Below are 17,224 nucleotides of genomic sequence, written 5' to 3' on the forward strand. Positions count from 1 at the left end.
TATAGGTGACAGAGACTCAGAAAACTAAGAAAAAATGTTTATAATTTTCACAGTATGAAGTGGCTGTACCCTGAATCTGGACAGAAAGTAAAACCTAACTTACTCGGTAGTATTTAGGAGAAATTGCCAATATTGTAGAAAATCTAGATCACTGTTATCAAACTTTAAACGAAAGGCTGCAGAATCAATTTTTCAAATAAAATTTTACATTGAATCCCAATGTGTAAAACAAATGAAGGTCAAAAACTACTCCAAGTATAACAAAGAAGGGGGTGCCTGGAGCCCATCCATGTACCTTTTCACACAAGTTCTGGGGAACATCATTTGACATTAGTCATCTAATTACTATCGCTAGGTTTTTCTGTACCTTGTCATAGTTCCAAAATGAAATTTACAATTTCATTCAGACAAAAAAATTAAGGAAAAAGCTTTATAAGGAAAAGTATATATGCCTTTTTTCAATGGCATTAAAAAAGACTTACAGGCATTTTTGTTAGTCTATCGTGAATTTCAACTTGAAAAACAAAATCTAACATCATTTAATCTCCTACACTACTGACAACTAGTATTATATACAGTAATAGTATATATAGAAATAAACACAGACTAACTGTACTAAACAGTGAAAATTTAGCTTCTAAAATATTTTGCTAGGATTATTTAACAAGTTAAATTGTAAAATATGAAGAAGCCTCTCCAATATATAAATATCATTTAAAATTTTACTTGCAATTTTGATAAGTTTTAGCAAGTCATCTTTCTCTTCCATAATTTTTTTCCTCCCATAAAGGAATGATACATACATCTCTAAAGCCAAAGCAATTATCATAGGCCCTTTTATTAGTCACCAAAGGGGAAATTACTGAAAAATATTAAATGCCATAAACATAAATTGTCCTCTTTGAAGCAATTGCTCATTTCATAAAGTCAGTGTTCCCTCCATTCCTCCACTTAGAAATATCATAATCAAAATCATTAAGACACATCGTATTAACTTTGAGCACGTGTTTCTATACACAAAACGCCAATCATGAGTCTTTGTTTCTAAGTATAAACTTTGCAAAATTCAAACGTCTTTATTTATATATGAACGTTAATGTCTAGATAAAAACATAACAGTTCACCTCAAATAAGGGGTTAATCTTGAAAATGTAAACAATATCCATGCGATCTATGTATTGAATAGCTATTGAACTTCAATGATGTCAGAGTTGGGTCAAAGCAAAGACTTACTGAAGATGTTTCTGCAAGATATTTTTACTGCAGACAGCAACAAAAAAAGCATATTTCATAGTCATTGATGATCTTCCTGATTTTTGGCAGGGCATAATGTTTGAGTTATCTAGCTATAATCAGTTAAATACGACATGCCTTATTATATGGATTTGTGGTAGTCACGGAAACCCTGGTGGCATAGTGGTTAATTTAAGTGCTACAGCAGCTAACCAAGAGGTCGGCAGTTCAAATCTGCCAGGCACCCCTTGGAAACTCTAGGGGGTAGTTCTTCTCTGTCCTATAGGGTCGCTATGAGTTGGAATCGACTTGACAGCAGTGGGTTTGCTTCTTTGGGTGGCAGTCACAGCTCTGAAAACTACTTATCATAAAAGCCTGATATGCCTTATAAATAACAAAGAAGGCAAAAGGCATCTGTCCTTATTATAAAGGGTCTCTCCTATGTTTCCAAAGGAACCCTGGTGGCACGATGGTTAAGTGCTCAGTTGCTAACCTGTGGGTCACAATTTAAACCTGCCCACCACTCCATAAGAGAGAAGACCTGGCAATCTGCTCCTGTAAAGATTTAGTCTAGGAAACCCTATGGGGCAGCTCTACTCTGTCCTATCGGGTCACCATAGGGCCACTGTGAGTTGGAATCAACTCGATGGCATACAACTATGCATCCTGATTTATGCTGCTTCAGCCAATTTTTCTTCTGGTTTCCTAATCAATTGTTTCCAGATTCAGTTTATAGCAAATATTTAAGACACATAATATCCTAGAGATGTAGAAGATGGTGTTGGTGTCCTGCCCTTATCTCATCACTTACCATTTCTTAGGCAGAACAGCTCCATTTCCAATTTCCAGCACCTATGACTCAGCCTGAAGCCTTTCTCTTGGCAGCCAGAATCTGCTCTGCCTGCACAGAAGCCAGGTTGGAAGTTGCTGGGAAATAATGTCCCTCTTCACCTCCCCTCAGAGTAGCCCTCAATCAATGACTGGAGTTGGTAGATAAATACCCAAGGTTCCATTGCCCCTTGTATGGGATACTGTGAGACACATAGTATATGGTATCCCGGAGCAGTGGAAATAAACCAGTGGGATTAAGTTAGCGGAATTAAGGTCTCATTTTCTACAATGCTTAAAGTGGCTTCCCTCTCTTTCCTGTCTCACTTCCCCACACTCCTATCACCTGAGCAATAAACTACTCACACTCAAATCCTTATCTCTAGGTCTGCTTTGTAGCGAACCCAAACTAAGACAAAGGCATATAAAGATGGATACAATAGGGATTCTACCTTCAAGGAATTCACAATGTAAAACAAGAGACCAATAAGAAACAAAACAAACAAACAATGGTAACTAAGAAAAAAAAAAAAAAGCAATATTACATTGCAAAGGTGTCCTTGCCAAGGTGAAAAATGAGTTTTGAATGTTCTCTGCATGATTGAAATGTTACCTGACAGTCATTTCTGCAACTCTAAATATTAACCTTCATTAGGAAAAAGCTTCAAGACTATCTCTAATAGTTACCTAGTTTATGAAGTCATCATACAGTGCTGCCATCCCTGATATTGTTCTAACATTTCTTAAATTATAGACTATAGCAAAAGGGTAACAAAGAAGGGTATAACCACACAGCCTACTTAAACCTCCAAAACCTGAGGAGAATGGTGCTCTCAGCAAAAGCTAAGTACTTGCGAATATTTTACCAAGTCCCCCTGCCAACCCCAACCAGCTTCAGCGGCTTAATCCCTGGGCCTGAGACAGACACTGGTGAGCACCTACAGCCATCCTCCTGGCCTAGGGGAAGGGAAAAAATTGCAATCGGAGGGAAAAGATAATTTGCTAGCTCCATTAACCGGGGGAGCTCAGGACAGAAATGGCTCCTGTCCAGGCACAAACCGTCCGTGGACCTTGAGAGCCTTTCCTTTCTGCATGGACCTGTGTGGGCCTATTTTGGGAGAATAGGCCCTTGTTGGCAAACTCCAACAATTTCAGCTGTGCGGTACAGAGGTGGGTGTTTGACATTTGACATTGCTTTGCCTATTAAACAAGGTCCTCAACTACCCACATCAGGGACCTAAGGACTGGTAGCTCCACTCAGGTCACTCAGCCACCCACGACAGGGATCTAAAGAAAACTGCTGCTTCCTAGTCCTTACAACCAAAAACTTTGGGTGCCCATAGTCCCTCTGCAGAACCCACCCACCAGCATGCTCTAGGAAACAGAGACTTATTTTCCTCAGAGACACTTGGGGGTAGGTTCTCAGTCCCCTGCCTTGTTCAGAGCGTGACCCCCTGCTGCAATCAGATACCGGTATATATGCCAATCACCCCTACCCCTCTAAGACTGTAGGACAGAGCCTGTACCACACACTTGATGATCAGCTACCTAGAAACCTGAGCTGAATTCGTACAAGAAAACTGAATGGACTCCTAGACTGATATACCTGATAACAGCTCTAGTCAGCTGGGGACAGGACACCAGAGCTCCAAAGGTGAAAATAATCATGCTAGCTCACTCAAGCAAGCCATAGGGGTATACCAAAACAAAACAAAGCAAGCAGCTATGACACAGTAAGCAAGCATAAACTAATACAATAACTTATAGATGGCTCGGAGACAACAGTCAATATCAAGTCACATAAAGAAACAGACCATGATCACCTCAACAGGCTCTCAAAACAAAGAATCCAGGGATCTTCTAGATGAAAGTGCCTTCCTGGAATTACCAGATGCAGAATACAAAAGTTTAATATACAGAACCCTTCAAGACATCAGGAAGGAAATGAGGCAATATGCAGAACAAGCCAAGGAACACACAGATAAAGCAACTGAAGAAATTAGAAAGATTATTCAGGAACATAATGAAAAGTTTAATAAGCTGGAAAAATCCATAGACAGAAAGCAATCGGAAATTCAGAAGATTAACAATAAAATTACAGAATTAGACAACTCAATAGACAGCCAGAGGAGCAGAATTGAGCAAGTAGAAGCTAGAATTTCTGAACTCAAAGATAAATCACTTGGCACTAACATATTTGAAGAAAAATCAGATAAAAGAATTAAAAAAAAGGAAGAAACCTTAAGAATCACGTAGGACTCTACTAAGAGAAATAACCTAGGAGTGACTGGAGTACCAGAACAAGAAGGGATAACAGAAAATACAGAGAAAATTGTTGAAGATTTGTTGGCAGAAACTTCCCTGATATTGTGAAAGATGAGGAGATATCTATCCAAGATGCTCATTGAACTCCACATAAGGTAGATGTTAAAAGAAAGTCACCAAGACATATTATAATCAAACTTGCCAAAACCAAAGATAAAGAGAGAATTAAAAGACCAGCAAGGGATAAACAAAAAGTCACCTACAAAGGAGAGCCAATAAGAATAAGCTCGGACTACTCAGCAGAAACCATGCAGGCAAGAAGGAAATGGGATACCATATATAAAAAATCGAAGGGAAAAAATTGCCTGCCAAGAATCATATATCCAGCAAAACTGTCTCTTAAATATGAAGATGAAATTAAGACATTTCCAGGTAAACACAAGTTGAGGGAATTCATAAAAACCAAACCAAAACTACAAGAAATACTAAAGGGAGTTCTTTGGTTAGAAAATCAGTGATATCAGGTATGAACCCAAGACTAGAACACTGGGCAGAGCAACCAGAAGTCACCCCAGACAGGGAAATCCAAAAAAGCAAAGCAAGATTATAAAAACAAACAAACAATAAAGCCCAAAACAGGGTAACAGTGATGTTATTACAAAAAAGAAGACAACATGAAAATAATAAAAAGGGACTAAGAAATGCAATCATACACCTTCCATAAGGAGAGAAAGATACAGCGATACAAAGAAATAAAAGACGGTTTTAAATTTAGAAAAATAGGGGTAAATCATAAGGTAACCACAAAGGAGACAAACTATCCTACTCATCAAAATAAAATACAAGGGAAAAATACAGACTCAGCGGAAACAAAATTAACAACAACAAATATGAGGAAAGGACAATATATGAAGAAAATCTATTCAGCACATAAAATCAAGTGGGAAAAAGAAACTGTCAACAACACACAAAAAAGACATCAAAAGGATAGCACTAAATTCATACCTATCCATAATTGCCCTGAATGTAAATGGACTAAATGCACCAAAAAAGAGACAGAGAGTGGCAGAATGGATTAAAAAACAAGATCTGTCTATATGCTGCCTACAAGAGACATACCTTAGACTCAGAGACACAAACAAACTAAAACTCATAGGATGGAAAAAAATATATCAAGCAAACAACAATCAAAAAAGAGCAGGAGAGGCAATATTAATTTCTGACAAAATAGACTTTAAAGTTAAATCCATCAGAAAGGATAAGGAAGGACATTATATAATGATTAGAGGGACAACACACCAAGAAGATATAACCATATGAAATATTTATGCACCCAGTGACAGGGCTGCAAGATATATAAAACAAATTCTATCAGCTTTGAAAAGTGAGATAGACAGCTCCACAATAATAGTAGGAGACTTCAACGCACCACTTTCGGTGAAGGACAGGACATCCAGAAAGAAGCTCAATAGAGACATGGAAGATCTAAATGCCACAATCAACCAACTCGACCTCGTAAACATATACAGAACACTCTAACCCAACAGCAACCAACTATACTTTCTTTTCTAGTGCACATGGAACATTCTCTAGAATAGACCACATATTAGGTCATAAAGCAAGCCTTAGCAGAATCCAAAACCTTGAAATATTACAAAGCATCTTCTCTGACCGTAAGGCCATAAAAGTGGAAATCAATAACAGAAAAAGCAGGGAAAAGAAATCAAACACTTGGAAACTGAACTAGACCTTGCTCAAAAAAGACTGGATTATAGAAGATATTAAGGATGGAATAAAGAAATTCAAAGAATCCAATGAGAATGAAAACGCTTCCTATCAGAACCTTTGGGACACAGCAAAAGAGGTGCTCAGGGGTCAATTTACATCAGTAAATGCACACATACGAAAAGGAGAAAGGGCCAAAATCAAAGAATTATCCCTACAACTTGAACAAATAGAAAGACAGCAAGAAAAGAAACCCACAGGCACCAGAAGAAAACAATAAAAAATAGAGCTGAACTAAATGAAATAGAAAACAGAAAAACAATTGAAAGAATTAACAAGACCAAAAGTTGGTTTTTTGAAAAACTCAACAAAATTGATAAACCACTGGCCAAACTGACAAAAGAAAAACAGGAGAGGAAGCAAATAACACGAATAAGAAATGAGATAGGCGATATTACAACAGACCCAATGGAAATTAAAAGAATCATAACAGATTACTATGAAAAGCTACACTCAAACAAATTTGAAAACCTAAAAGAAATGGATGAATTCCTAGAAACACATTACCTACCTAAACTAACACAAACAGAAGTAGAACAACTAAATAGACCCAAAAGAAAAGAAAAGATTGAAAACGTAATCAAAATACTCCCAAGGAAAAAAAAAAAAAAAAAAAGCCCTGGTCCGGATGGCTTCTCTGCAGAGTTATACCAAACTTTCAGAGAAGAGTTAACACCACTACTACTAAAGGTATTTCAGAGCATAGAAAAGGACGGAATACTACCAAACTCATTCTATGAAGCAACCATATCCCTGATACCAAAACCAGGTAAAGACACCACAAGAAAAGAAAATTATAGACTTATATCCCTCATGAATGTAAATGAAAAAATCCTCAACAAAACTCTAGCCAATAGAATTCAGCAACATATCAAAACAATAATTCACCATGACCAAGTGGGATTCATACCAGGTATGCAGGGATGGTTCAACATTAGAAAACAATTAATGTAATCCACCACATAAATCAAACAAAAGACAAGAATCACAGGATTTTATCAATTGATGCAGAAAAGGCATTTGACAAAGTTCAACATTCGTTCATGATAAAAACTCTCAGCAAAATAGGAATAGAAGGGCAATTCTTCAACATAATAAAGGGTATTTACATAAAGCCAACAGCCAACATCACCCTAAATGGAGAGAGCCTGAAGGCATTCCCATTGAGATCGGGAGCCAGACAAGGATGCCCTTTATCACCACTCCTATTCAACATTGTGCTGGAAGTCCTAGCCAGAGCAATTAGGCTAGATAAAGAAATAAAGGGCATCCAGATTGGCAAGGGAGAAGTCAAAGTATCTCTATTTGCAGATGACATGATCTTGAACACAGAAAACCCCAGGGAATCCTCCAGAAAACTACTGAAACTAATAGAAGAGCTCAGCAGAGTATCGGGATACAAGATAAACAAACAAAAATCAGTTGGATTCCTTTACACCAACAAAAAGAGCATCGAAGACGAAATCCCCAAATCAATGCCATTTACATTAGTCCCCAAGAAGATAAAATACTTAGGAATAAATCTTACCAGAGATGTAAAAGACTTATACAAAGAAAACTACAGTACACTTCTGCAAGAAACCAAGAGACTTACGTAAGTGGAAGAACATACCTTGCTCGTGGATAGGAAGACTTAACATTATAAAAATGTCTATTCTACCAAAAGCGATTTACACATTTAATGCAATTCTGATCCAAATCCTAAGGACATTCTTTAATGAGATGGAGAAGCAAATCAACAACTTCATATGGAAGGGAAGAGGCCCCGGATAAATAAAGCATTACTGGAAAAGAAGAACAAAGTGGGAGGCCTTACTTTACCTGATTTTAGAACCTATTTTTTTTTTTATTATACTGCCACAGTAGTCAAAACAGTCTGGTACTGGTACAACAACAGATACATGGACCAATGGGACAGAATTGAGAATCCACACATAAATCCACCCACATATGAGCAGCTGACATTTGACAAAGGCCCCATAACAGTTAAATGGGAAAAAGACAGTCTTTTTAACAAATGGCGCTGGTATAACTGGATATACGTCTGCAAAAAAATGAAACAAGACCCATACCTCACTCCATGCACGAAAACTAACTCAAAATGGATCAAAGACCTAAATATAAAATCTAAAATGATAAAGATCATGGAAGAAAAAATAGGGACAACGTTAGGAGCCCTAATACATGGCATAAACAGTATACAAAACATAAATAATGCAGAAGAAAAACTGGATAATTGGGAGCTCCTAAAAATCAAACACCTATGCTCATCCAAAGACTTCACCAAAAGAGTAAAAAGACTATCTACAAACTGGGAAAAAGTTTTTAGCTATGACATTTCTGATCAGCGCCTGATCTCTAAAATCTACATGATCACTGCAAAAACTCAACTGCAAAAAGACAAATAACCCAATTAAAAAATGGGCAAAAGATATGAATAGACACTTCACTAAAGAAGACATTCAGGTAGCTAACAGATAAATGAGGAAATGTTCATGATCATTAGCCATTAGAGAAATGCAGCTCAAAACTACAATGAGATTTCATCTCACTCCAACAAGGCTGGCATTAATCCAAAAAACACAAAATAATAAATGTTGGAGAGGCTGTGGAGAGATTGGAACACTTATACACTGCTGGTGAGAATGTCAAATGGTACAACCACTTTGGAAATCGATTTGGCGCTTCTTTAAAAAGCTAGAAATAGAACTACCATACGATCCAGCAATCCCACTCCTTGGAATATATCCTAGAGAAATAAGAGCCTTTACACAAACAGATATATGCACACCCATGTTTATTGCAGCACTGCTTACAATAGCAAAAAGATGGAAGCAACCAAGGTGACCATCAACAGATGAATGGATAAATAAAGTATGGTATATTCACACAATGGAATACTACGTATTGATAAAGAACAGTGAGTAATCTGTGAAACATTTCATAACATGGAGGAACCTGGAAGGCATTATGCTGAGTGAAATTAGTCAGTTGCAAAAGGACAAATATTGTATAAGACCACTATTATAAGAACTTGAGAAATAGTTTAAACTGAGAAGAAAACATTCTTTTGTGGTTATGAGAGGGGGAGGGAGGGAGGGTGGGAGAGGGGCATTCACTTAGTAGATAAGAACTACTTTAGGTGAAGGGAAAGACAGCACACAATACAGGGGAGGTCAGCACAATTGGACTAAACCAAAAGCAAAGAAGTTTTCTGAATAAAATGAATGCTTCAAAGGCCAGCGTAGCAGGGGCAGGCGTCTGGGGACCATGGTTTCAGGGGACATCTAGGTCAATTGGCATAATAAAATCTATTAAGAAAACATTCTGCATTCCACTTTAAAGAGTGGCACCTGGGGTCTTAAACGCTAGCAAGCAGCCATTTAAGATGCATCAATTGGTCTCAACCCACCTGGATCAAAGGAGAATGAAGAACACCAAGGACACAAGGTAATTACGAGCCCAAGAGCCAGTAAGGGCCACATGAACCAGAGACTACATCATCCTGAGACCAGAAGAACTAGTTGGTGCCCGGCTACAACCGATGACTGCCCTGTCAGGGAACACAATGGAGAACCCCTGAGGGAGCAGGAGAGCAGTGGGATGCAGACCCCAAATTCTCATAAGACCAGTCTTGATGGTCTGACTGAGACTGGAATGATCCCAGCGGTCACAGCCCCCAGACCTTCTGTTGCCTCAGGACAGGAACCATTCCTGAAACCAACTCTTCAGACATGGATTGGACTGGACAATGGGTTGGAGAGGGATGCTAGTGAGGAGTGAGCTTCTTGGATCAGTCAGGTGGACACCTGAGACTATGTTGGCTTCTCCTGCCTGGAGGGGAGATGAGAGTTTGGAGGGGGTTAGAAGCTGGTGAAATGGACATGAAAAGAGAGAGTGGAGGGAGAGAGCTGCCTGTCTCATAAGGGGGAGAGTAATTGGGAGTGTGTAGCAAGGTGTATATGGGTTTTTGTGTGAGACACTGACTTGATTTGTAAACTTTCACTTAAAGCACAATAAAAATTACTAAAAAAAAAAAAAAAGAAGAAAAATGAGCAGGTAACATGGCAACCATTATTGAAGAGGCTCGCAAGCAGAGGTGAGGAGGGCCTAGAGCAAGGCTTACTCTCATCTCACAGGGCAAAAGACAGGCCCGCATTTTTAAAAGTTCCTGGGTAGGAAAAGATTCATGTTTATTAGGGACACAGGCGGGGATATGTTAACTAAGGTGCCTGCAGCAGCTTTCCAAGATGGCTCCTGTCCTAGAGGCCTCTGGGATTCGTAGCAGGACTTATTATGGGGCGTCACGCCTGCGCAGTCTCCCGCTCCCTGTGTTCGATTCCCTGGCTGGGGCTGCAGCCCCTCACTGCCCCTGGTGGAAGGTCACACAGCCGTTACAGGTAGGTGTTCTACACATGTCCCTGGGCCTGGTTTTCTCTAGCTGCTTCTGAAAGGCAACTTTGAAGAAGTTTGCGGGCTATTTTTAGATACCCTGTCCTATTGTTCTGGGGAACACCTTTGTTTCTGTGCCCTGGCCCATTTCTTATTACTTTTTTTGCGATTTGGGGGCCCCTCTGTTCCTTGTCTTACTAAGTCTCTAGGTTCTATACTCAACCCCCTATTACCTACCTGATAAAAAAATAGTCTATTTCTCTTTTACTTGCTTCTCCTCTAACCACACCGGTCTCTTCGTTATTTTTCAGACAGGCACCCTCTAATCTCAGGGCCTTTGCTCCCTGTCTTACTTGGAATCACTTATAGCTACAATAAAATGAAATTTATTCTTGCATTAACCTTTGAACAGCCCACCAAACCAATGCAGCTATATGGAGAGCAAAACCTAATCAATATTCCAGCCATTATTTGCCAACAGTTTCTGACACAGGGAAATAATCATTCGTAATGCAAAATTAATAGACCAAAAAATCAGGTAGTACTGCAGAGCATTTTTTAGATGAAGTGTTGTAGAGTAACTGGGTGGATGCCTCAGACTGGTTCTCCGGAAAGACCTGGTTTGTGAGGATGAGAGCAACCACACCTGGGAACAACTCGTAAAAAGGCCCCTGGGATGTTCAAAAACAGCATGTAGCCGAATAACTTTTTAATTAGGTGATTGATCTTTGATTTACTCTTCACAAGTGACCAAAATATGACATTACTGAATATCAAGTGCTGTGAGTCAACAAGGTAGGCAGAAGGCAGATCACGCAGGAATTTATAATCAGTTTAGATTTTACCCTACTACAAGAAGCAACTGTCAACGTGACCTAACTTTTAACAAGATCCCCTGGCTATTTTTTCCCAGAAGATTGTAGGGCAGCAAAAACTGAAGTAGGGAGACCAGTTAGGTAATCATTGCATTAGACCCAATTGGGAGATGGTAGTGGTTTAGGCTAGGATTTTATTAACAGTGGGAGTAGATAGATTCTGGATATATCAGTTAAGATATTTCTGCCTTAATTAAGGAAATTTGTAGGTATATTTTACAGGAAGTCTACTGCTAGAGCAGGGTTCAAGATAGGTTAAGTCAGCAGCTCAATGATATCATCAGGGAGTCATGTTCTTCCAGACTTTCTAATCACTTTTGCCCTCAAATTAGAATGGGTATTAGATGATTGCCACTATCAACTGAGACTAGAAGTCCCTGGATGGTACAAACAATGAAACACTAGACTACTAATTGAAAGGTTGCTGGTTCAAACCTACTGCAGAGGTGCTTCTGAAGACAGGGCTGGTGATCTTTCAAGGTCATAGCCTTGAAAACCCTGCAGCGCAGTTCTACTCTGCACACACAGGGTCGCCATGAGACAGAATCAACTCAACTGCAACAACAAAGCAACTGAAATGGGGTCCTTCTTATTCATATCCAAAGGGAGAGACTAGTTTTAATTGGCTATTTTACAAACCAAGATTCTTTTTTCCTAGATGCCCCTATTTCCAGTCTTTGTTTAATTGGCCCAAATTTATTTAACCTTGTTCATCCTTTATCCAATCTTTGCAAGGAAAATGGGGTTATCACAATTGGCTTATGATTAAGCAGAGCTCACCCTGAGTTAGGAATGGGGTCTGAATCACATGGTCTAAGTAAAAGGAAGGCTATCTGGAAAAAAAAAAATTTCAAGGTTCTCTTAGGAAAGAGGAAGAAGGAATGGATGCTGAGTTGGCAAGCAGTGGTATCAACTAAATGGGATATGCTTTAAAAGTAAAGCTGACACGGTTAGCTAGTAAATTGAGCACTGGGGGAAAGAGAAAGGGAAGACTGAGAAGAGTTCCTGTGTTTTTTTGCTTCAGCAATTGGATAGAGGATAGGAGTATTTACTGAGATGAGGAAGACTGGAGGAAAGAACAGGTTTGAGGAGGATAATCAAGGCTTCTGCTTTCACCAAGTTAATTTCGAGAAACCCATTATACCATAAAATTCTTAGAACAAGAAGCAGGGGCAACACTGTCAGGCCTAGCTTGCAACAATGGATTATCTAATATAATTTTTAAAAAAGCACAAAGAGCAAAAGACAAAATAAATGGGACCTCATAAAAATTAAAAACCTTTGCTCATCAAAAGACTACCAAAAAAGTGAAAAGACAAGCAACCAACTGGGAGAATATCTTCAGAAATCATATATCCAACAAGAATCTAATAATCAAAATATATATAAAACTTCAAATGAACTACAAAAAAGACAACCCAATCATAAAATGGGCAAAGAACTTTAACAGACATTTCACCAAAGAGGGCATTCAAATGGCAACTAAACAGATGAAAAGATGCTCAATGACATTAGCTATCAGAGAGATACAAATCAAAAGCACAATGAGGTACCATTTCACTCTCATTAGGATGGCTTAAAAAAAAACAAATGTTGGCGACAGAGAAATTTGAACCCTTATCCATGGCTGGTGGGAATGCGAAATGGTACAACTGCTGTGGAAAAGTCTGGTGGTTCCTCAAAAAATTAAAAATAGAACTCCCATCCCACTCTACTGCCGTCGAGTCAATTTTGACTCATAACGACCCTAGAACTCCCATATGACCCAGTAATTCTAGTCCTAGGTATGTACCCAAAAGATTTGAAAGCGAAGACTCAAAATAAGGCTTCTATACCAATGTTCATTGCAGCACAACTCACAACAGCCAAAAGGTGGAAACAACCTAAATGCCCATCAACAGATGAATGGATAAACAAAATGTGGTACATACATACAATGGAATACTACTTAGTAGGAGAAGTCTTGATATATGCTACGGTATGGATGGAGCTTGAAGACATTATGCTGAGCAAAATAAGCCAATCACAAATACCATATGACCTCACCTATATATATAGAGAACAAAGTTTATTAGTAGTTGCCAGGGGCTAGGAAGAGAGAGAAAAAGGAAGTTAATGGTGATGGAAAAAGAGCATTAAGGGTAGGGTTGCACAGTCAATTATAATTGCTATCAGTAAGTTGTACACCTGTAAAAAGTTGAATTGGCAAAAGTTATGTGATATACCTGCCGAGACTGCTTATGTACAACCAAAAACCTCATGGGATTTCGTTCCATGGTTTGAAGGTTTATGGTCATAGTTTCGTGGGACGTCCTGGTTAATTGGCCTAATAACGTGTTTAGCCCTTCTGTCCTACCTCCTAGTTTGTTTGTAGTGCCTGCAGTCTTAAAAACTTGCAAGCGGCCATCCAAGGCACAATTGGTCTGTATTCACCTGGAGCAACACAGGAAGGAAAGCCAGGAATAAAAGCAGAATATGGAATGTGTGGCTAATTGCCTCCATGAAAAACTGTCTCCCTTGCCATGAAACCTGAACTAGATGATGCCCAGCTACCATTACTGAAGACTTCGATCAAAGATTCTACAGAAGAATCCTGATCAAAAGGGGGAAAATACATAACGGAATTTCATATTTTCTTGGACTCCAGACTTCCTGGAGCCATGAAGATTAGATGAACCCCTGAAACTACTGCCCTTAGATAACGTTTAAACGTTAAAACAAAGATATCATCTCAAGTCATCTTAAAACCTAAGAATAGATTAACTAGTAAAAAAGGTCTGCCAGTGATTATTCCACCTTTTTAAGAACTATCTATATTGGATCAAATTGACAGCAGCAATTTGAAAGATTAGGTAGGAATCTTAGGGGGAAGCGTTTATATTAATAAGGGAGGAACACCTCAGAAGAGAATGAGAATGATTGCGTAACTTGAAAGTAATCGATGTCACTAAATTATACATGTAGAAACTGTTGAATTAGTGTATGTTTATCTGTGTATATTCTCAACTATGTTTTTGTGTGTGTATATATACATATATAGCAAAAAAACAAAAACAAAAACTTAGAGAGGCCGTGAAGTTGTGAGTTGGATATATCAGCTTGGAGCTTCAGAAAAAGGTCAGAACTGAGAACAGAAATTTGAACTCATACAGACGGAGTTTTTTTTTTTTTTTCGTTTTGTTTTAAGGAACTGAGACTGGATGAGATTTCTAGAGAGAATGTATGGATAGAGAAAGAAGTAGGCCCAGGGGGGAGTCTATACTGGTGGCAAGATTTAGAGATGAAGTACATAGAAGCCATTAAAGCAGCAACAAAACCTGAGTCCAACCTCTCAGCATCATGCCTCTGGGTGGATAGTGGGTAGTGCAAATCGTCAGCTCTCTGCCAAAAAGGTGGGAGATGTTCCCTCTTTCAACTTGGGTCAAAAAACCAAACCCAGTGCCGTCGAGTCGATTCCGACTCATAGCAACCCTACAGGACAGAGTAGAACTGCCCCATAGAGTTTCCAAGGAGCACCTGGTGGATTCGAGCTGCCAACCCTTTGGTTAGCAGCCATAGCACTTAACCACTACGCCACCAGGGTTTCCAACTTGGGTAGTGTAAGACAAATAGGATATGAGCATTTGTAAAAAAAAAAAAGATGATAATCGATCGATCATGACATGCCATTAAAAATGTAAGGCACTATTACTAGGCTTTCAAAAAAACAAAAACACTGACCACTAGCATAGCTACAATCCAAATTCAAACTATTTCCAATGGAATTATGACTATGGAAAATTACAAGGAAAAAAGCAACTCATCAGTAACAGAAACATGTATGTATATCAATAAAAACTCCTCCCACTACTGGAAGCAAATCTATAAACTTCATTTCTCTATCCATCCACTCAATTAAAACTTAAGGAGCACTTATGTGGAGGAGACTACATTTAGGTGCTGTTGAAAGAGAAATTCAAAGTTGTATAGAATTTTCCTATCCATAAGTTTATTACCACTTCCTAGCTGAGTGGCCCTGGACAAGTCACTTAGCCTCTTTATGCTTCAGTTTCCTCATTTGTAAAATGCAGATGACAACTTTACCATTTCAGGGTTGTTGCGAAAATTAATATAAATAGCTTAGAACAATGCTGTGGTACCTAGTGTCTTAGTCACCTGGAACCGCTAAAACAGAAATAGAAGTGGGTGGCTTTAACAAGCTGAAATTTGTTTTCTCACAGTTCAGGAGACTAAAAGTTCAGTGTGTTGACTTTAGCGGGGGGCTTTCTCTTAGTTCTGGGGGAAGGTCCTTGTCTCTTTTTAGTTTCTATGCCTTGGTGATCATGGTGATCTCTCCCTGTGGCATGGCATCTATCTTCCCCTAATCTCTGCTTGCTTAATCTGCTCTTTTATATCTCAAGAGATTGACTTAAAATACATCCTACACTAATACTGCCTCATTAACAAAGAAACCCCATTCCCAAATATGATTATAACCACAGGTATACCTGTTGCTGTCCAGTAGATTCTGACTTACAGCAACTGCACAGGACAGAGTAGAACTGCCCCATAGGGTTTCCAAGGAGTGCCTGGTGGATTCTAACTGCCAGCCTTTTGGTTAGCAGCCATATAGCTCTTAACCACTGTGCCACAACACATACTTGTGGGAGGCATAATTCAATCCATAACACACAGTAAGCACCATAATAGCATTAGTTATTAACGGGTGGTAAGGAAACTTCCCTAGTTAGTAGCATGACCTAGGACAGGTAAGGACCTTTTAGTGATCACAGCTATACTGCAGGCACACTTCTAGAAAATTCAAGTTATTTTAGTTCAGCTCCATGCAGGTTTTCTCTCCATTTTAAAGAACAGAAAAACTGTCACCATGCTATTCTGAAACCTGCCTAATAGACACCTAATAAGTGGCCCAACTCTGAATCAAACTTTGATGACACCCAAAACTCACACGCTTTCTGAAGTTATCATGCAGAAAACTTAAGAGTCAGAAACCCTAATTCTGTATCTGCCATCTTCAGCTATTTAACCGTGGGCCTTTTCACTTGCTAACTTATTTTCTAAGAGATGCAGCTTTCTATTTGATAAAATGTTTACAACAGACAAGCCCTAAATGCCTGCTTCACAGGGTTGTTGCCAGTGTCAAAGTAACCTATAAACTGTAAATCCTATATAAAATTTTCTTCAGCTGCCTGACTTGTTCAATTCCTACCTCTGATGTGCTTCATCATCCCGATGCCAAATACCAATTTTCAGTACCCAATCCTTAGAAGAAAAACCACCAAAACTAAAAATTTGATATTTAATTAAGGGCACAGCACTGGATAATTAGAGGTAACTCACTACAGCCTCTGCCCAATTCCTGAGGTTTCAAAATTGTATCTCACTAATTTAAACACAGTCACATGAGGTGGCCACCATGCTGATATCGTCAAGGCAACCACTGATACGGAGACTCTGTAACCGCTTACCAGAATACTGAGACATCAATACATCAAGATATTTCTTAACATGTTACATTAACACAACTGCCTGTGCTTTGGTATGTGATTACAAAAATATCACTTCTATGTACAATGGATTTATATTTTCCAAAGATCTTTCATGTTACTTACTCCATTTGATCCAGAGGTTCTGGAAGGTAGGCAAGGAAGGTTTATGGTTGTCTTAGGAGGAGGAAACTTGTGTTCACAATCATTTGGGGACATAACTTAGATTTCAGGTCCTCAACTCCTATTTTGGTGTCTGTACTACATCATGTTACATAAATTTTACATGTTAAATTACTCATCAGTAGTGATGATTCTACTTCTCAATGAGGGCCATTCAAGTTTGAAAAGTATTTCTAC

This window comes from Loxodonta africana, chromosome 8, assembly GCF_030014295.1.
Source record: "Loxodonta africana isolate mLoxAfr1 chromosome 8, mLoxAfr1.hap2, whole genome shotgun sequence".
Classification (NCBI taxonomy): Eukaryota; Metazoa; Chordata; class Mammalia; order Proboscidea; family Elephantidae; genus Loxodonta; species Loxodonta africana.